The sequence below is a fragment of the Lissotriton vulgaris genome, chromosome 3_1 (assembly GCF_964263255.1).
Source record: "Lissotriton vulgaris chromosome 3_1, aLisVul1.2, whole genome shotgun sequence".
NCBI lineage: Eukaryota > Metazoa > Chordata > Amphibia > Caudata > Salamandridae > Lissotriton > Lissotriton vulgaris.
The window spans coordinates 1,703,281,482-1,703,303,961 of NC_141689.1; positions in this window are offsets into that span (position 1 = coordinate 1,703,281,482).

Here is a 22,480-nt window from a genome sequence, read left to right on the forward strand (position 1 = left end):
GGATCTGCCCCAGGTTTCTTCAGGATGGGCACAATTACCGCAGACTTCTGGGAGCTGGGGACTATGCCTTGCGTAAGGGAGCTGTTGAGGAGGTGAAGGGGGGGTCTGGACAAGAGACAAAGATGTGGCGGAGGATGTGGGCAGGGCAAGGGTCAAGAGGGGAACCAGATTTGATCAAAGGCACCAGTGAAGCCAGGTTTTCCCGGGTGATAGGGGGAAAGGTGGACAGTTTGCCTTTGGGAGGGGGACATTGGGGGTCCACAAAAGATGGGGGAGGTAGGGGGATATTGGCCTTGATGGTGACAATTTTGTGGATAAAGTAATCGTTAAGAGAAAGACAGAGGTCATTGGACGGGGCTGGCTCTGTGAATCGGGCCCAGAGGGTTTAATGGAAAAAAATTGAACGATTGGTTAAATCTTTAATCCTACCATTATTAGAAAGATCTAAGAGGATTAGTGAGAAGTTAGGGCTGCTTGAAAAAGAAACTCAGGCTAACTCTGTACTCTTGGAAAAGTTAGTAGAATCTGGATTGAAACACCTAGGAATAGTAACTGTCCCCAGGGTAGAACAATTAACAATTCCTATTGAGAAAACAGTAACATCAATAGATGTATCACCACACAATATGAAGGTAAAGAAAAAGGTTATCCCCAGAGACTAGATCTACCCCCGGAATCATATTATCAGGTGTTTTATCAGGAGCTGAACCATGAGAAAACCGAATCGTTTCATGAATTAAAAAATAAGGTACTGTTCTGGTTAAACAGAAAGAGACCACTTAGACCGGATCTACAAGGCAAAATCCTAAATGTCCGTAGAGTAAGTTGGGTGGGACATAGGAATAAGGATATGGATGGGGACTGTATTATCATCAATTTTAGAGACCCCCGTGCGGTTCAGTATATAAGTGTTTTTTACCATCAAAGAAGCATGGGGGTATTTGTACCTTTGATTTAAGCTACTTTTATCCCTCCTCTTTCTACAATGGTTCTGGTTTTTGCAATAGACAGCGAGGTGGCCCTATTCTCCCATTTGAAAACCGCTTTAAATCTGGTTTAATATACCAACAGGAAACCACTATGATTTACTGTCTGGGCTTGGGGGTGTAGATTGATCAGCTTTGGGGAAAGCAACTCCTAAACCCCCGGGAAATGGACTATCAGAAATGGCAGGGAAAGATCATACCCTATTAATTTCAACGCAGCCTTTAGTGCCAATTAGAGCAGATATGAAGATATTAAATATTGTCACTATAGACGAAGCAGTAAATAAGAATAGTGGACTGTATAAAGATAACAATTGTGCCCATTCAGTAGATGCTGAGAGTATTGGGAATGAGAGAAATAAGCTGAATATGGGTACCTGGTCCATTCTGTACTCTAATATTGCCGGTATAAGATCAAAAATAGGTAATCACAATTGGGTAAAATTAATAAATGAATACGATAGTGTATGCCTACAAGAGACATGGGTGGTAGAAGTACACCATTTGAGTGGTTTTAAAACTTTTTTTACGCCAGCTATAGGCTCATTACATGGCAGAGCCAAAGGCGGGTTATGCACCCATGTATCCAACCTTCTTAAGTGTGAAAAAATAGATATTATGTGTAATAACACATTCTATCATATAGTAAGGATACGTATTAACAAAACATTGTGCCTGCTAATTGTGAACTTTTATAATAATGTTCCCTTGAATGACATTCTAGTAGTGTTAAAAACTTTGAAAACTGATATTAATAACCTGCAAGATATGGAGAGTAAAGAGTCTTTGATTGTGTGGGGTGGTGACTTTAACTGTCCACCATGCAAGAGAGGAGAACAAGGGACATGTGGATTGAAGCTGGATAGAGAAACCAATTTTATGCATTTTGATCACACTGCTAGTAGGACCCTCTGAATGAAATTATATTTACATGTGATCTGGGATTTGCAAATAAAATGTGCCAAACGAAGATCTTGTTCTCCCCAACGTTTAACGGCAAAGGGGTATTTTCGATAATTGATTTTATAATGATATCTACACGTTATAGAGACAATGTCTCAAATTTTAAAACTTTAGAGAATCCTCTAAGTGACCATTTTCCTATTAGGTTGAAATTATTAGGCCATATTCTGACCCTGAGCATGATCATATATCGGGCATTATCAGAGTAACGTTGCCCTAAATAGATTAAATGGTTACGCATTGAAGTGCACAACAACAAAAAGAGAGGTAGGGAAAATGAGGAAACACTCTTAGTCCCCGGTGATGCTTATTCTTCATATAGATATGGAGAGTAAAGAGTCTTTGATTGTGTGGGGTGGTGACTTTAACTGTCCACACTTCAAGAGAGGAGAACAAGGGACATGTGGATTGAAGCTGGATAGAGAAACCAATTTTATGCATTTTGATCACACTGCTAGTGGGACCCTCTGAATGAAATTATATTTACATGTGATCTGGAATTTGCAAATAAAATGTGCCAACCGGAGATCTTGTTCTCCCCAACGTTTAACGGCAAAGGGGTATTTTCGATAATTAATTTTATAATGATATCTACACGTTATAGAGACAATGTCTCAAATTTTAAAACTTTAAAGAATCCTCTAAGTGACCATTTTCCTATTAGGGTTGAAATTATTAGGCCATATTCTGACCCTGAGCATGATCATATATCGGGCATTATCAGAGTAACGTTGCCCTAAATAGATTAAATGGTTACACATTGAAGTGCACAACAACAAAAAGAGAGGTAGGGAAAATGAGGAAACACTCTTAGTCCCCGGTTATGCTTATTTAAACAAGAAAAGAGTGTCCAAAAACAATTTTGAGTACAAATGGAGCAAAAAACAATGAGTATATGACCCCGCTCAGGTCAGTATAGAAAGCCCTCACTCACCACCCTGGCTGGTGACATTCTTCATCATAGGGTCCCACTGGAGAGGCAGAGTGCCTCCCCAGTGTGCTTCAACGCCAGATCTACGGCAGAGCAGGTTTTTGTGAAATAGACATGAAGTGAGTGATTTAGAGGTGATAGTAATAGTTAAAAATGTCTTGAGTGTCTCATAAATATATATTTTATTGTTTGATCACTTGGACAGATTAAAAACAGTGTGGGAAAATAGTCCAAATAGATTGTTAGGTTATTTCCAAAGAATTAATAGTCAGTCAACATGTTTCTGCCATGAAACAGTGTGAATTTACCAGGCATTCATCAGGACAAAAGTGTACTAAACCCTGGCGGTATGAGCACTCTAAGGCCCACCCTAACCCAGGGACGTGAAAGTAAAAATTGTGTAAAGAAAGTGCATGTAGAAGGAGGGAACTCCTCCTGTGGTACTCCCAATTAGAGAGACCTCAAGGTTAGTGCATATGCACTTGAATGGTGAGTCAGTTGCACACCATGGATCTTGGGAGGGGGGTGGTGGCATAATTGGCACACCGCCCTCGACGCCTGGCACCCTCTTAGAACCTGCTGACACCCTCGTAAACCGGATATCAAAATAGGCCGTTGTATTATTGTTGTATGTTACTTTAAAAAGTCATGGATGAAAAAGTCCAAACTGAGGTCCTATTGAATGGAGGGCTGGTCTCATACTCTGAAAGTCTGTTTGCCTGCCTCCTCTGTTCTTGGCACAATCTGGGTACAAAAGATATCATGACCTTACCAGGAAATCTGTTTGAGACGCCTGGCAGTTGAGATAAACTGCATTAATTCTGTATACTCAAGAAAATACAGAATGACCCCTCTAGGTTTCTTAGAAGGGTAAGAACTCGATGGAGGATTACCCAGTCTGTGAGCTCTCTGAATATTAAGTGGCAGACTTTTTGGTAATTGTAAACACTGAGGCAGCAAGGTTTTAAAGGAAGAGATGTAGTCCGCCCCTTGTGTGCCCTCTGGATGTCCATAAATGCGAAGCTTATTCCTCCAGTTTTTGTTTTCTAGATCTTCGGCCTGTCTCTGTAAGGAGGAAACTTGTGCCTGAAGTGACTTCACCTTGAGAGAAGTTACGTTAAAGTTAGAAATTTGCTGCTCCGCCAAAGACAGACATTCCTCCATGAATGACCATCTATCGATGAGAGTATGTAATTTGGCATTAGTGTCCTTTATAAAGGGGAACAGAGCCATAATGTCTTCCCACAAGAGATCAAAAGAAGCTACTGGTAAAGACTTAGGAGGAGAAGGCGGGTCTTTTTTGAGTCTCTTGATTGATGCCTTAACAGTAGAGGGTTTATAAGGTGTGGCAGGTGGGATAGAAAAAAAAGCTAAGCTGGTCCCTGTGTTTGAAGCTCTCCGTTGCAGCAGGTAACAATGTTGCCAGCAAGCGCCTTCGCAATTTACCCGGTGTGGTCTTAATGAGTGGAATAAGGACCTTTGACATGCCCATATATTAGAGTCACTTACAAGCAGAGATGAAATCACAAGCTGTGCAGATCAAATAATACTCAAAACCAAGACCACTCTAAAAATAAATCAGAGAGCAGAAAAGTACAAGCAATCATGTCCAGGAAGAGAAAAACTCAGAAGACACACTGAACCCAATGTGTTTCTTCCTCAATATAAAACTGACATGCTTTTTGCAGTGATAGTGCTGAAACAATTAGGCCTAAATGCTTTTTGCAGCCATAATACTAAAAGAAAATAGGATCCAAAACAAGGAACTGTTGTAGAATGCTGTCATTCACCCCAGTGTAAGAATGGCAGATGCCTGCTGAGGAGAGGAAGCAAGCCACCCATAAAACATCATATGCTCCCTCCTGAGCTATCAAAATTAGAAGCGTAACTACCGCTTCACATTAACAGTTCATTGCGGGCAACTGGAAGTGTGTAGTAGTCGGGAGGCCGTCATCACACTGATCCTGCAAGCACTGCTTTCCGGAGCTTCAGAGAGACGCGATCATCTTGTCTGCTCAGTAAGCCATGCTCCCAAGTTTAATTCCATACTATATGACAGAATAATTCTACCTTTCTTATTAAAAGGAGAATTGATACATATTATTTTTTTTAGAGGGAAGTCAGAAAGAGAAACTGCTTTATACCATCCAATAACACTCCATAATACAGATTATACAATTTTTACTAAACTACTAACCGATTGAATAAATACAATAATACTTAACATCATACATAAGGATCACCACCATTTTATAATAGAGCGAAGCCTAAGCAATAACACTCATTTCCTTTCTAAGTTTATTAATTTGGCTACTGCAGAAAATATTCCTGTAGCTCAATGCAGAAAAGATGTTCAACCTGGTGAGTTGGAAATTTCAATTCTAGATCTTAAAAAAATGTAAGTTTCCAAGCCAACTCATGAGTTCATTTGCCATGCTTTATCAGGGCACTTCTACCAAGGTTCTAATTTATCGTCAGTGTGCCGGAGCAGTTTTTCCCAGCAGAGAAGCTAGACAAAGCTTAACTATTTCCCTTATTCTCCTATTGCCCCTTTCATTGAGATTTTAGCCCAGTACATTCACTTTCAAACTTAGATTTTTCCGCCACTTTTTCAGGGGGGGTGTGAGGATCAGGATAACGTTACATGCAAATGACATTGTTCTGGTTTTCCTACTTGTAATGAGGAAATAGAAATTTACGTGGCCAGTGTGTACCCTACATGCACCCTATGTATGTACCTTATGCCCAATGTATGTCCATATTATCATGTAGTTTCCTTCTCATGCCTTTATTAATAATGTCTCTGTATTTCCGTCTAATGTTAGCATGTCAGTCATTAGGCCCTCCTGAATGAAACGTTAATTCTGCACTGAGGCCTACGTTGCCAATGCGTTTACATGGTACACGTTTTTAATTCGAGATGCATACGTTTTTGTGGCCCAGTCGAGCCAGGCTCTGAATTCAGGCTCCGAGCCTCTTCTGACTCTGAAAGCTGCAGTTTAGGTATGTATCCCTGACCTCTCCCTTACTTCCTGCTCAGCCGAGAGGTGCCCGGCCTGGCCTGCCAAGACGGTATTTTGCCTATAGTTATCTGCTCAGCTCCGCGAAAACACATTCCAGTCTAGTGAGAGAGGTAAACATATTCTGCTTGCAGAGCATAGAGCCTAGCCTTCCTGGCTCCATTCAAGTGATTTACTGAACCCGTCTCCATAGAAGGCCCATGGCCCCCACGCAGTGCACGAAGAAATATATGCACACACTAGCATTTAGTGATGAACAGCTTTTGCTCGAGAGACCTTTACTTCAGACAATACATCCTCCAAACACAAGATATCAGATATGCCAAAGGTACAGGTCGTTCTGACATCCCAGACTCCTCTTCTAGTGCTAAAGTCAGCTTCCCCCCAGCTCTCCCCAGTTACACGTCAGTTACACGTCATGACCAGTTTTGCGCGCACAAGTAGGGTAAAGGTTCCTGCTGACCCTGCAGACCTCCTCTATGCATCCACCCACCTATGACACACCTATGACTCATCAAGTGAACACCCATGTACACACCTCCTTTTACGCCTTCTTTCACGCCCATGTGTTCTTATCTCTCTCTTTCACTTGCTCCGCCTGGAGCGTACCGCCTTCTCTATTCATTGTAATTGTATGGTTTTACTATATATAATGTGTGATGTGAATAAACGTTAGATATCCCTTCCTGAACCTTAGTGGTGATGGAACCCGATTCTCCACTGACTCGAGTCATTGAAATAAAGCCCTTCTTGACTCGGACACCACGGACTCTGCCTCTCATTTTATGAGCTATCCTTATTCATTATTAATGTATAGAAACTATGTCCGGGTAATATTTAAGTTACCACAGTAAGACCCTTCAGGCAATAAAAAAATATGCTGGTTTAGGGGGTTATAGAATAAGTGAGTTCACAATTAAATTGCACTTTATTCAATACATCCCCCTATGTCTTGTCATTATGGGAGAATTACAATCAAATTCCTAAATCATATCTGAAGGTTTATTATTCATGCAACACTTACTCTCTAATCTATAAATCTCTTATGGAAAATAAATTGTAAATCGTTCACTATATGGAAGCCTCATCATTTGTTTTTGATTGGAAGAATTGCACTTATCATGATGTCTATTCTGTTATTTTTGTTTTATTTTTCATCTGCTTCTTGCAAATTTTTCTCTAAATTAAGCAGTTGCATCAATTTCTTTATATGGAATTACAAGAGGCCACGTGCAAAGATATAGTTACAAAAGCCAAACAGATATATAACTGGGTTGCCCCATTTTAGGTTATATTATATAGCTTCCCAGGTACTTCCGATATGCGTTTTACAATGTTCCTGTTCCAATTTGATAATTCCTTAGTTTTATTAATGTTCCAAAAATTAAGGTCCAGAAGGTTTGTCATGAGCTATGAAAGGTTAGATAGAAGACTTTGCAGTTCAGATGGGCCAGTTGATGATCGTTTTAAACAATATAAGATCTCTTCAATACATGTCAAACCCCATTCCTGAGTTGTAAATGTTTTTCCACTTGTCTAACAGATGGAGCAGTTACTTTAGGCCAAATAAAAATAATATTCAAATTGGATGATTTTTTAGTAGGAACTCGAGCTAACATGTTTTTGAAAAAATGTACCTCTAGTAGATCTTTTTATAGTTTTTCTATCATACAATCTCTATTTTTATGACATTATTGAGAGCTGAAGTATTTCTTTTAGCGCATATCATTAGAAACATTTTCTTTGAAGGAAGCTTGTATTGCTCTCTTTGTTTTGGTAGACAGAATTAAATAAAAAGATAATTTAGCTGTAATAGATCTATGTACCAAATGGGAGAGGCTGACTAGTATTTCCTTAAACAATGACAGCTGGCAGAAATATTTTAGTTTTGAGTACAATTAGTAACAAATCTCCCGGATTTAGTCAAAATGGAGACTATATATTTCGATCAAGCAAGGAATTGTCTAGTTTCTGGAAGATAATTTTTCATGCAATTGGCATTAGAATTTGGCATATGACTATGATCATTTGACTGTCATTTCACTCACTGACTGTGACCATATGATGATGATGGGAAATGGGAGGCTTGAGGTCTCCACAGGCTGGGGGTTCGACTAAGGTTTTAATATGTGATGATCAGGAATGATCGACATGGAGAAAAAGCTGAAATGTTATTTAATCATCTTTCAGGACGCTGAGGCGGGGATATGCATAAAAAGTGCATTTTTTTTTATGCAGCGACAAAATACTGTGTGCATTTGTGAACTGTGGTGTCTCCCTTTGCCCCAGAGCTCGCTCGTTGTGTTCTTTTTCCCGATGGTGCTCGTGCAGGTGCTTTAATAAACCCTCTATGTAACAGGTATGCCTGCCTCAGACCATGTGTGTGATACGAACTCTACACCAGAATTCAGCAAGTCTGTGTGTGCCATGAGTTTTGTGTATGTGTACTCAAATGGACTCGAAGGAGCTCTCTATGTGGCCTGGTCATGTTTTTCATGTCCCATGCCATCTTTTTTTATTTTTTTATTTTTTAAATACCTCATATTGCGAAAGAATAGATAAAAAGGTATTTGAGAGATTTGACGGTCTTTCCAAATTGTTGCCTTCACTACCCCATATGTTTTCCAGCTGTTACTTGAAACCAGTCAACGTACTCCAATTTACCTTTATCCTACACAATAATTCCAACGTTCCTGAGATGAGCTAGCTATATAGCTACTCGGCAGAGTTCCGATCTTGCCTGGAAAATATTGTCTCCGCTTTAATCATTGGTAAACAAAAGAAAAAAAAAGGAAACAAAAGAAAGAAAAAGAGAAAAGACATAAAGGAGGAAAAGAGAAGAACGAAAAGAAGCATGGGGAGGAAGGAAGAGAAAGACAAAGGAATCTAGGTTATCAGCTAGGGGTGGTAAAGTCCCATGTCATCTTTGCATATGCTCTGATTAACATTATGTGTGATCTGAGCTTTATGCGTTTGCTTATGGGTTTTGAGGGACTATAAACATTGTGTGTGTTCTGGTCAGCTCTCTGTGTAACCTGTATGTCGGATAGTTCTGTGTACCACTTTGTTTACTTGTCTCAATTTCTTGAACATGTCTGTGTGTCTGTGTGTGTATTTATACTTGCAGAAGTCTCTGTTCATATGTACTTAACTGTGTGTGCTATGCCCTCACCGGTGACCACAAATGCCCCCAACTCATGATGTCACCAAAGCAAACACTTTTTAATCCACTCAACCACAGCTGCAGTCAAAGCAGCCTGACAGAAGCTTTGAGCACTAATGGGCAGTCTAGTGCCACTCAAATTCTCACTACCTTGTAGGTATTTTGTGAAGAAACTGCCATGCTCAGAAGTGAGATTTTATACCAATTTATAGTGTGCATGCTCATATTTGAACATGCAGGTGTGCTCTACACAAACACACAGGGGTAAGTATGTTTACTTATGTGTGTGCATAACTGTACCTCTTTATAAGCCAGATTTTACAAAATAATAGTGTATGCTTGACGGAGGGTCATCTATCCACACAATCACCTCGATAAAAAAGGTGATTTGCCATCTATTGCCACCGAGTCTGGTGATTATGCCACGCAGAGCGGATCACATCATATTGTTCTAATCATTCAGAATTTAAAAAGGAATATATTGTGTAACCCCTAGCAGCACAGCCGGGAAGGCAGCATGAAATAGAGGCAGACAACACTTTGAGGTAGGAGCAGAGAAGAATTATCAGCCTTATGTCAACAGGAGGAGAAATGCAAGAGAATTAACCCTGCAATGGAATTTAAAGACATTGGGGCACATGCATCAAAGGAAAAACCAATTGCAAACGGGCAGGTTCTCAGAATCTGCCTCTTTGCGACCGGTATTTATGCATTTGGGATGCATCATCCCAAAAGCTAAGATCGCAATTGAAGTAATCTCAAAATTTGCCATTACTCAAATTTCAATTGCATTTAAGGAATCGCAAATTGCGATTCATTAAATGCAATGCATTAAACAAAATAATTTAGCGACTTTGCTAATAAGAAACGCAAATTACCATCAATCTCTAGTTGATTGTACTTTTCGATTTCTCTGAAAAATACACTAAAGTGCATATTTCAAAGTCACATGTTACACACACACACATGCCCTTGGGGCTGAGTGTGTGCAACATGTGGTTAAATTGTAAATTCAGGGGTACAACAGGGTATCCTTTTGGAACCCTTGCATCCTTGAACGTGCATGCACAATCTGCGATTACCTATTGGGTCCTCGCAAATTGCGCATGCAATTTCTATTGATTCCTATGGGCCTCTAGGCCCAAATGAATGAATGGGTAGTGATTTCTTAATTGCGACTGGCAATTTGCGATTCGCAATTAAGGAATTTTAGGGAATCGCTACTTTTGTAAGAATTCCTACATGCATTGGCATTTGTGATTCCTAATTAGCGAATCCTTAATATCCGCTAATAAGGAATCGAGAAATTACATTTTTGATGCATGTGTCCCATAGATTTCTAAACTGTCATTTTACAAGACAAATGGACTTTTAGTGTAATTCGGTTGAATTGGGACCATTTATTGCCACAGTTAGATATATTACGAAAATGTTGGGCGGGGGGGTTAGCTTGAGCTCACTCATCAGCTATCTCCCCACCCCCGAGCCACACAGGGGGTGCAGCGTGTACCCTGATACCTGTCAGGCGCATTGCACAGTGCAGTCCAAATTGCAGGAAGATACCCATATCTGCCTCATTAAGCCAAACTGATTTGCATATAGCTGGGTCTGAACTGGGTTGGCGACGTGAGCTAAAGAACGATGATAGATTCAACCCAGATCTGTAACTGGGGGAGAGTGTCTAAAAGGTTTCAGTTCTCCGTCCATCATCTCCTTGTGTTTGCTTCATTTAAGCCCAAGGGCAGCAGCTCTCAAAACGCTCAGCTGCTTAATAGGATCCAGCACTACCACGATTTCTTTGTATGTGCTCCTCTTAAGAGCCCTCCTTGAACTCTTATGAAAGTCGATGTGCTGTGGGTTTGGGTGAGTGTGAAAGCTCTTTGCACCTGTAGAAGGTCTCTGTGTAATCTGATCTTTGAATGTGGCTCCGTGGATGCTCGGAGGGGCTGTGACAGACCGTCAGTAACTATTGGAAGGTGTGAGTGTGGAGTAGGTCTCGGTAAAGAGTTTAGTGCAGTTTATCTGCAGTGCTCACATTACAAACTTTACTTCCGTCACCTGTGTCCTCCAGTCACACGCCAGACAATGTGAGACTTGCTTGACTCCGGAACAGAATCTTTACGAACAAAGACATACATGACATTTTGCACACATAGGACCTGCAGCACCATGCAGTGGTTGCCAAAAAGCTGCAGCCGAAGAGCAGGAACAATCCTTGGTGTGCTCTGAGGCCTACCTCAGCTGATGCTCTTTATGTTACACTAGGCTGCTTGTACCTTAATATTATTACATGATGCATTCTGGGAGATGTATTATAGGTTCAGAACAATATAACACAATTACTAGTTTATAGGGGTTTGTGAAAGGAAATCCCTGGACTGGAAATATAATGTCCCTGGTGAAATGGATTCACATGGTTAAACTATAAATAGTAAACAGTGGCAAGGTCAGTTGCAAGGCTAGTCTTATTTGCTTCTCTTTTGCCAGCAAACTTCCACACAGCCTAAGTAACTGTCTATGTATGATGAATCTGTATATTATGCACATGCTACAGGATGTCTTGTGCACGCACAGGCACAGATGTTTTTTAAGCACAAAATACTGCAAAATTTAGTTCAGGTTTATTTTGGTATTTGGCAGTCAGTCTTATGCATATATTTTTTGGGGGAGATTGTACGGTTTCATGATGACACAGTTGTGTGCCTAACAATCATCTGATGCTATGAACATAAAGGAGCAGTCTAGACACATTTTTCCTTTACTTGAAGTTGTCTCCACCACCTGGCCACAGCTCTGTCTTTGCTCTCATCAGGCCTCTCTTTACTTAGCCCCACGAAAAGCTAGGAGCAGTTTCAAAACTCTGGTAAAGCCTGAATTACTTAACTTTATTCATTGTTACTCCAACTTCTCCTCCTTTCTTCCAGAAATTACACAGTGAGGTCTTATCATGTGAAATTTCTTTATTGATGTCATAACAACATTTTTACAATTGCTTTATTAACCTTCTTGCTTTCTCAAATTTGCTTCAAAATGCACCATTTGAACACTCTTTTTAAAACAAATCCAGAGGGAGAACCCCCGAACCTCCTTTATGACAACCCGTCTCGCTCGCTGGGCTTGCTCGCCACAGGGCACTCTTCCTGCACTTTTATGCCTCAACCCTTTCAAATGTCACCAGCTGCCACTAGGATTTAAATGCTTATTGCATTCCCATCTTTTAAGAGTTTTTATTTATGATAAGTGTATAAATTGATGAATTGTGAGATGTTTACAAATGCACATATTCAGTAGAGGAAAGCTTTGAAAGGGGTATGATCTCATTTGGATTGGGTAGAGATTATAAGACTAGACATTTAGAGCTAAACATAATGGAATATGGTGCAATATTTAAAAAAGACTATGACAAGTAAAGCCCTTTTTTCTTTGTTTACAATAATGTATTCACAGTGACATTTTATTGAAATAAGATTTCACTGTTACTTTTTGTAAGTATTCATTCTTATTGTATAATAGTTGTATTGATATTTATATCATGTGTATGCTTTGCTACTGTGGAGGAACAATTTTGAAAGGTGAATTTGATCCTTTTGCATGGGACAGGGAGTAAAAGAACAGCTATTTTCATCGTTAAGAATGATAAAAATGATGTAATATCTGAAATTAATGTAGGAAACTGAGAAGCTCTCTTTTTTCACTATTGTGAATTTCGTACTTTGCAATGACACTTTTTAAAACCATAATGACAGGAGATAAGTTATAACTGTAAATGGATTTGTAAAACACAGATTTTAAACAATAAAAAATAAATAAAACAAATTATTTTGCATGATGGCTGCTTCATGGTAACTGAATCTGAAGGAGAGATGAGTGGCAGTCATATGAATTTGAGTTTCCACAAGCTACAGGACCTTATGGTCGTTACTACCATTGGCCATAGTCCAGCCGTCTTTGTATTTATCTGTTGCAGATGACTATCAGTAGGTTTGACTTGCTTTCTGCTATTTTGAGCTAAGGGTGCCATGTTTTTCCTATTGCTGTATTTCTCCTGTCATGTAAAGCTCATTCATTGGTCAGTCAAAGACCAGATGTCTGTCTCTGAATAGTTCTTTTACATCCATTAACCCACAGGGCTCCTAGATGCGCTTAGAGTAAAGAGTGCCCAGGATTCCCGAGACTCCTTAAGAATTATCCATAGAAACAGCAGGAATTATTATTATTGGAACTAAAATAGACACGCCCTCTGCGCACTCTCTGACTGGCCATTGAGACGGTGACACAATTTGCCACGCCCTGACCAGGAAGTGCCGAGCAGCTTACTTTACCTGCATCATCGAGGAACCGATCATTCACCGGAGCTTCGAGCGCAGGAACCAAGTAGGTTTACCGCCTGATGACCGCATACAAAAAGTAAGTGCAGATCCGCCGCCTATGGGCTCAGCACGGTGCGAATGCACCGCATCCGAGTTTCATGACTTGGATGACGACGCCCATACTTTGTTGGATCCTAATGTACTTATGCTTATTTTTACATGATGTAGGTGACGGACAATTGCCGTCTTGGTACATCCGGAGCCCATGAAGCGACAGTTATCGCTCTGAGTGTGAGCATCACTTTCATTGACTTGTTCTTTCTCACACCACCCACTTAGGTAACTAGCAGACGAATGAGTAGCTAGCCAGTCAAGTTGGAATTGGGCGATTATGTTTCCCGTACCGATATGGTTTGTGTCTGCCATACTCACCAGCAGTCCGCCACTTCTTCCACTACCATCGATCACTCCCTTATTCCTATCATCAACTTCAGTAAGTCGAGTACCTAACAGATATTATCTCACAGATTGGTACCCACTTAAGCGCAATTTTAGAATTAACACTAAAGTTCATTATGAACAACTACTACTTATATGAGAATTAATATAGGTAGCCACCCGATGGGGTGACCACATCAAGCACTTTAAATGTTATGTGTATCCTTGTTGAGTCTCCCCTAGTACGTAATCCCAACCCCGTTTCCCCCTTTTTTTCCCTTCTACAGGTTTATTCCTTAATCCACGATTGAAAACACTCTTTTACATTTAGACCCTTATTTGTGGTCTTTAAATTACATGTGGGCTGGGCGCACCTTAGCGTGTGCGTACCACCCCTTGTAACTCACACGGTCCTGACGAAAACCCGAGAATTTTTGTATTGGTTGAAAGATGTAGGGGTCTTCTCAAAGGCCAACCACTGTCCAGTAAATGGGTTGGGGCACTTAGTACTAACCTAGAAATACATAGCAGGAAATAGCTAATTGCTGTTATCCTCTCCTTCAGGGGGCACTCCTTCTGTGTTGTTACTATTAATCCCGGGGATCAGGAGTTCCCACCACACATATTGTATGTAAAATCCCTTACTCTCCCTCCTGTTATATACATAATTGTTTCATTACCTATATGAGCATGAACTTAATGTTCAATAGGAACAGTGAGATAGATAAACCTTGTTACACACCATATGATTAAAGAGCTCTAGTGGTCCAATTTGTATTTGATGGTTGAGATTTAGGACTAACTATTCCATCCAATGTCAGACAAATGCAGACATTCATATCCCATGTCACAGTGTTTTAATTAAAATGGTATGTTGTACTTTATTATAGGGGCAAAGGAGCTCCAATGTATTGTGGATTCCTCAGCTTAATTAAACGATGATGTACTCTATGAAATATGGAAACTTTTATTAAAAACACTATTGGTAGAAAAACAAACTGATAGAAAACAATTGTACAAATGTTTGGTTGAAAGTATTTATGAAAATTACTATTTAGCGAACATATATTTAACTATCACAATATTATTTGACATGTTCACTCTATCATTGATAGCACAAACATTTTAATTATTGATTATCTGTTTGCTCTTGCTGATACAGGTATTAACAACATTAATGTCAGTTTCAGAAGTACTCAAATAATACTTTGAAACTTTTCTGTCTGGAAAAACAAACAGATTCCAAACATTGTATGAAAATAAATTGATTAAAACTATTCAGGTAAATTGCTTTTTTGTATACGTAAATAGTAAATTATAAATGTATTTATATAGTGCTTACGACCCCTGACGAGACATTGAAGTGCTTCTTTCAGTGAGTAGCAACAATACATCTGAACCTATCTACTCAGCTCCTGCTCCTAATACATAAAAGACTGCTCTGCCTGGCACTTATATCTAATATTTATTACTCAGATCAGCCCTCTGTGCTCCCAGATCTGTGTGGATTGAATAGTGGTACAGGACTGTGATGAGTGGTGCCGTTCATTCTTTCTTCCTTTTCTATGGCTTTTTCACACTCGGGTTTTTCCTTTCTTCCTTTTCTTTGGCTTTTTCACCCTCAGCCGATTGACAAGTGGTGTCACCGATATGGCTGGATAGCGGGCACTTCTCTTCAGTAAATAGGTAAGATGACTTCATAGATTCCTGAAATAAGCTGTATGCACTTTTCAGTAACATAAAGTTCTCTTTATATGAACTGTCTGATAGAACCCATTAGATATGTTTCATCATTTTTTCTCCTTTTTTGTTTCAGATAGACAGTGTACCCACAACAAACACAGACTATTGCCATATCTGACATGCTGCTAAATTTCGGTGGCCACTATATACTTTATTTAGCATTTTGTTTCTTTTTGTGCAGAGTGACTATTTATTTGGTCCTGAAGAATGCCCCTGAACCCCGTGTGGGGTCACCTAAGGGCAGATACATGTTGACATACTGTAGAGGTATATTTGTTAATAACCCCTAGTCATATCTTCTTTTAATTATTTCCCAGAACATCGTAGAATAAAGGTCAATCAGCCTTCTGTAGACAATTTTATTTCCCAACTCACCATGCATGCACTCTGCCCCTCACCAACCCACGTCTATACCTCATCTCAGCTCTACTTTAGTTCTGGAGAATTGCAGTCCACACCAACGACCTTTTTTCCTTGGTGTGAGGAGGGAACCCAATGATGAAGCAAGTCACCTTTGAGTGAATGAGTGTTCTTGTCTTGAAAGAGATTGTTATCCAAAAATAGTTGACACTCCCTGTTTGACACCCAGGACGGGACCCCTTTTTCGAGACGTGATTTTGGGAGATTCATATACAGACAGAGAGTAGCATGCTCCTCGAATCAGGGCCTCTCCAATTGGATCCCTTGTGTGTTTTTGAGTCTGTCTCTTTGCCCAGCAAGCACAGATCACACACGAAGGACCGCGAATGCGAAGTACCATCCAGCCAATCCGTGATGCCCAGCCTGTTCCTCGCACCACACCAATGACTGGCAGCAACGCTCTCTTTGCTCCTGGTGACTTTCTTCAATTCAAACAGGATTCTTGGCACAACACCTGAGAAGTTAAAACTTCAGTGGGACTAATCAAGACCTATATCCACCCTGCGCTCCATCACGGTTGGCCTGAACTTTTGACCTTGACTGGTCCAGTGCAAACATATATCCCCAATTAGTGTTTTCTTCTTTTAGATACTATTTTACAGTTTGTTCTTTAAAAATTCATAACTCCATTTCTGCTGATTGGCTTTTTGTCATTTTGGTCTTGTTTTATTTAGGAAGGTTTGCTCTATTTTTCCAACATGGTGTGGTATTTTCCCTGTTTTCCCTTTTAAAGTGTTATGCACATTCTTTACACATTGCCTCTAAGTTAAGCCTGACTGCTCTGTGCCAAGCCACCAGGGAGTTGAGCAAAGGCTAATGTGGGATTTGCTTGTGCCATATTCTTCCTAGGATTGTGGTTTCTTCCTGACAAGTGCTCACACCTCAGTCAACAAGTAGTCTAATTTTTACCAGACAAGAACTGCAGTTAGGATGTTTGCAGCTAGATACATAAACTGGTTAAACCACCTGCAACCAATTGCAGACCTGGCGTTGGAGAATCCACAACCTTGTCTTCAAATATGATGTAACAATGAGAATGAAATCCCAAGTTAGGGCCTCATTTATGAGAAATTGGTGAAGGGCAGCACTGCATGTTTTCTTGCTGCGCTGCGCTATGCTAATCTGAAAGGAATGTACTGTATTTATGAAATATGGGGCCGTCCCATCTTTTCCCCCTGCCCTGATACACAACTTTCTGCCTAGCGCCAGCGTAGGCACCCTTGCACCATGGTGCAAGAGTGCCTTTGTTGCAGGCAGGATTGTTTCTGTGCAGGAAGGGGTAGGGTCAAAATCCAAGGGTGTTGCGTGGAAAAATCCACTGCAAAGCCCATGGGATGATTCTTTGCCGCACAGTAAGGCACGTCAGTGACTTGTGCTGATTTGCCTTACTTCATATCAATGAGTAAAGCCATGCAGATTGACTTTGCATTGCCTCGTAGATATGATTCAAAGGCTTGCGCAGCAGAAGCTTCAAGAAAGTGACACTCCTGTGGCGCAAGCCTCACATAAATAAACCCCTTAGTGTTCTTGAACTTATCCATGATTGGTGCCCAAATAACACCCCTGAGGGTGTTGTAGAATTGTGTGTGATCCAGAGCTAGTGTCTCTGACATCCTGCTTCCGAACCAGATGCGAGAGTATCACCTAGGAGTCCAATAATTTCAGTTGCGGTGACAAGGGCCTGCTGTGTATGAGGATCCTGCCTTGATGCTGACAGAGAAGACCTGGAGGTGATTCTGCAGTAGTAGACTGCAGAGAGGTAGGCCAAAGGCTAACTGCCTGGTAAAAGAGTGCACACAAATGGATGATCAAGTACTATACACACCATCTGCTCTGCGAAGTCCAGGGAGAAATCGGCACAGCAAAGACTTGTACTCAACTCCTGCTCCATTCTAATAGGATGGGTGTCCCTGACTTCCCCGGCTGTGCATTGAGACTGTCTTCACCTTCCTCCCTGGCTTTGGGGAGTTCAGAGAGATTTCCAGTGTGGATTGCAAATGCACAATATCCACTGGAGAGAATTCTGTGGGACTCTCCCACAACCTGAGGGTCGTGTAATGCTCGCTGAAGCACTGTGCATTGAATTTGCTGTTCTATTCTAGAGACTCCACTCTGCTCTTGCAGGTGCACTCCTGTGTCTTTTGCCCTCTCAATTTTGCCATGACCCAGGGGGATCCTGGTGCAGAACTTCCAAGGGCACAAACTCCTTTAAGGCTTCCCACCCATTGAAGACAGAATGCAGCACAAGTCCAAAGAGAAGTAGCAAGGAGAAATAAAAATATTTCTCCCTGTTATGCCATGGTCAGATAGGCACACCTTTTTGGTGCAAACCCTTGTTTACCAACTTTAGTAAATCTAGGTGTGGGGATTTCTTCATAGTAGAATGTTGGCTTGTTGGTAGGATTGGAATGTTGATGTTTGAAGGAGTTAGTTGAGACAGTGGAGCTGAAGGAGCAAGCTGGAGGTTCTGATTCCAGTATACTACCAAATAAAGAACAGCAACTCTACTTCCTGTGTTGGAGTAATCTTTACATTGGCGATGAGGCAACCAGTCTGTGCAGGTGACACACATTTTGTACCTCCACCCCTGGAAGATACCAAGTTCTGGTATACATTTCGTGGAGTTACCAACTTCTTGGATGATTCAAGATACCTAGTAGCTGGTATGTACTCTGTATCTGATGAATATCCTTTATTTCTACGTGTCGCTCACTGACTTTCAAATTCTTAACTCTTTAGTTGTGCTGCTGCAACTAATAGTTGGCTTTATCTATGTGAGGAACAAGTGACATTAAGCCTTTTACTTTAAAAAGCCTTATCCTTTCTTATATTTCAGTCAGTTTTCTTCATGTGTGAATGCTGCTTCTACTGCCAATAGCGATCTGGTCATTTAGAAGCAAATAGACTTTGAACTTCAACGAGGTCTAACTACAAGGAAACTTCATAATTACTGCAGTGCGCACGTATAATTTGAACATGTGCTTTGCCTCTTTCTACTTTATTTTCTCTTTTATTTGCTGCAAAATGGTGTCTGCTGATATAGGTGTTCGGCGAAACTATGAGAAATAACTGGTGGTGGTTTCCCTAATGCATTGATTCATCAACTAAGGATCATTATTGTTTTTTTTAATTTTATTTTTTTTAAAGGAAATCGCCTGGTCAAGCAACATCGTCATTGAGGAATCCCTTGTTCCCTTCTGAAAACGCATAGCAAGGTTTCATCATTATTGAAGAATTGGTAATCTCTGCATTTAAAAAAAAAAGACGCTTTACATTTGATTTTGTACCTGCCACACACAAGCCTTTTCCTTGGAGCTTCATTCTTTCGTCATTCCGATTCTTCATGCCATCCGTCATTGCCACTGGTTGCATTGTGGGATTCCTGATGCGTGACATCATTGCTCTATTGACGCATACGTGGCGGTCATATTTGCAAAAAGTAAACACTTTAACAGTGAAACTCTCTTAAAATAGTGTCAGCGCGAACTCGAAGCAATTTCAGGTACTTTTATTATTATGTTATTGGTTTATCTCCTCAGTGATACACACACTTCTACGAACTGATTTTACAAGAGGGATTGTTCGGATTAGTGTTTCTTCCTATTGGTGTATCCCAACAGTGATACACACACTTAACATATTCTAAGGATTTAACACCAGTGATACACACACTTACTATGTCGATTCTGAAGATTTAATGCTTTTACTTTACAATTTCTGGAAAGTGTAAATGGATTAGTGTTTCTTCGTATTGATGTATCCCAACAGTGAACACACACCTAACAGATTCTAGGGATTTAACACCAGTGATACACAAACTTACTATACAGATTCTGAAGATTGAATGCATTTATTTTACAGCTTCTGGAAAGTGTACATTTGTTAATCTCTTAATACCCTTTGTGCAAGCAATTTTTTTTCTTTTAAAATTTCTATTTTGATGGCTGATCAAGGATTAGCAGCTCCTACCTCTTTTCTCCCTACCCGTGGTGAACCTGCCATTCCTTGAAAAGAATGGAAAAAATTATTTCTAACATATGTTCTAGCTACTGGCGCTGATAAGTATGGTCCTGTTCGCAGACAAGCTATCCTTCTTCACCATTTGGGTGTTGAAGGACGACGCTTGTATGAGAATTCACCAGAAATGTCTCTAGGCATAGGTGACGGACAGCCAAGTAATGTGTATGATATGAGTATGCAGATGTTAGAAAAGAGGTTTGTTGCCAAAATTAATATAGTATTAGAGAGACATAAATTCTTCTGCCGAGTACCAAAGACTGACAAAGATATTGCTAGTTATGTTGCTGAATTTAGGGGCTTTCTTTGACCTGTCAAATTGAGGGTCTGGGAGATTCACTTAAACGTGATCAAATTGTCAGAGGCAGAAACAATAAAAGGATACATGAAAAATTACTCATGCTAGCATGCTATCGTGCTGTTGGGGCATTAAGCATTTCAGATATTTTGTATGGGGTTTACCTTTTAAGGTTCGCACTGATCATAAACCCTTAGTGCATTTGTTTAAAGGAGGAAGAGAACTGGAAGGTAATGTGACTCCCAGGATTTCTAGGTAGATGTTACCTGTACTTGAATACAATTTTGAAATGGAGTACATGAAGGGGTTGAAGAACGTAGTAGCAGATTGTTTGTCTAGAATGCCGGTAAATGTTGTTGAAGAGAATTTGGATGATGTAGTAGATGCTGTCAGGTGTAATGAGGAGCAGGCTTTTGATAAGGAGGAGTGGGATAGCACTATGTTGAATGATGTGATATTGCATCAAGTCATGAATTGCATGTCAGGTGGTTGGAGTGAAGAGTATCGCGAGGATGTACGTTTTAAGAGTTATCATCACGTTGAAGCTGAATTGAGTGTAAGCGAAGGAAAATTATGGAGAAGGAATAAATTGGTGCCGACAGTTTGTCTTAGGAGTAGGATAATGAATATAGCTCATGAGGGGCATTTGGGAAGGAACATGACAAAGAGACGTGTACGGCAGTTGTTTTGGTCGCCAGGAATGGACGGTGATATAGAGGAGCTTGTGAACGAATGTTACGCATGTGCTAGGAGCGACAAAACAAAAGTGGGGAGACAAGCTCCCCTCGCTTTGGGGAATTTCCCAAACGCCAGTGGCAAAGGATAGCAATGCATTTTCTTGGCCCTATCTCCAAACTTGGATCTCGAAGTAAGTTTTTAATGGGCCTTGTGGATTACCATTCTAAGTGGTTTGTTGTGGAATCCACTGATTGTATTGAAACTGAAAAGGTAATTGGATTCATGGAGAGTTTGTTTATGAATGAAGGAATACTGAAAACATTAGTGTCAGACAATGGAGTCCCACTGGTTACTAGAAGACTTAAATAGTTTTTATGTAAATTAGGTATTGATCATGAGAGAGTTGCCATGTTTAGACCACAGGCAAATGGTTTGGTCGAGTTGGTTACCAAAATAAATCTATAATGTTGAAATATCAATAATTTATCCAATCTTGGAATCCTATTTGACATTATATGTGATTCCAATAGGACAAATATATAGAATATACCAATTTTCCTATAGAATGTTTTGACCACTGGCAACCACGTTTTCTCAGATACCTATACAAGCATAAACAAGTTTTTGTCACTGATCACCCCTCACGTGCAGTGCACTGTTTCACATTTCTTGTTGGTGCACTTTATATATTCAATTAAATATACATTCGACTAACTATTAGCCTGCTACTGTGCTGTTTGGATAAATGCCAGGGGGTAGCACTTAATGTGGAAAAAATTTAGCATGATTGAGTCTGCATAAACTACTGTTTGCTGGACAGTATTATCCACCTTGACAACAGCAGATCACCAGAGGCAGAACTTTTACCTGCTGTATCTACTTTCCCATGGGTATGTGGTTTCATGTTCGCATACTCAGGGTTAACCCAGGTATTGCCACTAAATTAGCGAAGCAAGAAGTTACAAGGTCTCTTTTCGCACCCTGAGTGGTTGCATGTGGTCTCTAACTTTAATGTCCCTTACCCAGGGCCCGATTCACAGAATGAACTTGAGACTCAATCCTAAACTTACAACCATTTTGGTATTCACCGAATGCACTTACTCATTTCGGTATTCACAGAATGCACTTACTCATTTTGGTATTCACAGAAGGCACTTACTCATTTCGGTATTCACAGAAGTTAGTAGTCCTAACTTTAAGACTCCTAAATGCCTTCTGTGAAGACCGAAAGTCTTTTAATTAGGATTTTTCTCAGTTTAGTAGTAGTAAAGTTAGGACTCCTAACTTTAGGACTCCTAAATGCCTTCTGTGAATACCGAAAGTCTTAAAATTAGAATGTTTCTCAATTTAGTAGTAGTAAAGTTAGGACTCCTAACTTTAGGACTCCTAAATGCCTTCTGTGAATACCAAAAGTCTTAAAATTAGGATTTTTCTCAATTTAGTAGTAGTAAAGTTAGGACTCCTAACTTTAGGACTCCTAAATGCCTTCTGTGAATACCGAAAGTCTTAAAAT